The following is a 1,703-nucleotide window of genomic DNA, read 5'->3' as shown; positions in this document are numbered from 1 at the left end:
CCCTTAAGTGGCTTCTTTGGAGTATTTTATCATAGCAACTGAAAAAGTAATGAATACAGTCTCATCGTGAGCCCTGACATAGAAATATTATCACCTTGAAGATGGAGAGGACAGCACTCTTAAGCATTCTTTCCTGGTCTGGCCTCTGCCTGGGATCTGATCACAGAAGCCTTTGTGATATGAGCATTTATCCACCAAGATGGCCATGGCCAGGTAACTCAGTTCTCCCTGGGTCAAGGATGCACCACCAAATGGGCCCCAAACAAACACCCAAGTGGGATTTGAAACACAGCTGGGAAGGTGACAAACCTCAGCTTCTGTCACCAGTTCCTAGAACTAGGTTGTTTCCCCACATAGCGTCTGTCACGATTCCTGCAAAGACAGAGCTGAGTGACAAGTTAAAAGTCTTTCTTTTTTTAATGAAGTGACAGCTAAAAAAAAAAAAATTAAGAAAAATCCTCCTTTTTTAAAAATATGCTGACCCGAAGAGACCTTGGAAAAATGGATGGTACTTTTTTTTCTCATAATATTCCAGCTTATATATGTCAAACTCATGTTGAACAATGAGTTCTGAGTCATAAAGTTATTTATTTTTTATACATGTCTATAAGGCTTTGTCCACAAGGAAGACAAAAACAAACACAAGTGCAGGAATGGAACACTTTCACAGCAGAAGATACCTTTAGAAAACCTAGAGCCAGTAGCTGAGGATATAGCTCAGTTGATGCAGCACTTTCCTAGCATCCTCAAAGCCCTACATCTGATCTCAAGCACTGAATAAAATCAGGTGTGGTAGCACACATGTATAATCTCAGCACTTTGGAAATACAGGCAGGATGACCAGGAGTTGAAGATCATCCTCAAATACATAGCAAGTTCAAGGCCAGTCTGGGCTTGAGTCCCTGTCTCAAAAAAATAAAAAAATAAAAGAAGGGGGCTAGAGAGATGGCTCAGTGGTTAAGAACACTGTTCTTGCAGAAGACCTGGGTTCAAATCCCAGCACCCATATAGCAGCTAACAACTGTCCATAACTCCAGTTCCAGGGGATCCGACAGCCTCTTCAGTCCTCCTCAGGCATTGCATGACACAGGCGTGCACTTACTTACATGCAGGCATAACACTCATACACATAAAATAAAAATAATAAAATATTTTTAAAAAGAAAAGAAAAAGAACAAAAGAAAGCAACCTAGGCCTATTTCAAAGACAGAGTCAAAGTTTATATACATGCATATCTCAAAACCAGCTTGTTAAGTCAAATGCGTCCCCACCTCCACTGTTGTATTTTAATATGTTAACTTTTAGTTGTTATTTCATTATTTTTATTGTACTTTAATCATACTCAACCCCATTACCATCTCTTGTCCTCCACCTCTCCTGCTTATCCTTTCCCCTTACCCAATAATCTTCCTTATACTTTCATGTCTTTTTAAATTTTAATTTCTGTATATGAGAGAAATATGCAATAGTTGTCTTTCCAAATTAGGCTGATGATCTCCAATTCCATTCCTGTTTCTATAAATGATGTAATTTTATTCTTTATGACTGAATAAAGCTCCACTGTGGCCAGAAGTGGTGATGGACACCTTTAATCCCAGCTCTCAAGAGGCAGAGGCCAGAAGAGGGCTCAAATTGCCTGTACTGGAGTTATAGACTGTTGTTAGTTGCCATGTGGATGCTGGGAACCCAGCCTGGGTCCTCTG

General features: G+C 39.9%; 1 non-coding gene across 1 annotated transcript; it reads right to left on the bottom strand.

Moving 5' to 3' along the window:
• Positions 1–525: 525 nt before the first annotated feature.
• LOC115067863 lies at positions 526–650 on the bottom strand. Its single transcript, XR_003847229.1, has one exon. It is a non-coding gene; the product is annotated as a small nucleolar RNA SNORA40 (small nucleolar RNA).
• Positions 651–1,703: the final 1,053 nt, after the last annotated feature.

The sequence above is a fragment of the Nannospalax galili genome, unplaced genomic scaffold (genome assembly GCF_000622305.1).
Source record: "Nannospalax galili isolate Female #2095 unplaced genomic scaffold, S.galili_v1.0 scaffold846, whole genome shotgun sequence".
Lineage (NCBI taxonomy): Eukaryota > Metazoa > Chordata > Mammalia > Rodentia > Spalacidae > Nannospalax > Nannospalax galili.
Note: the sequence above shows the minus strand (reverse complement) of the source record. Positions and strands in the feature narration are given on the sequence as shown.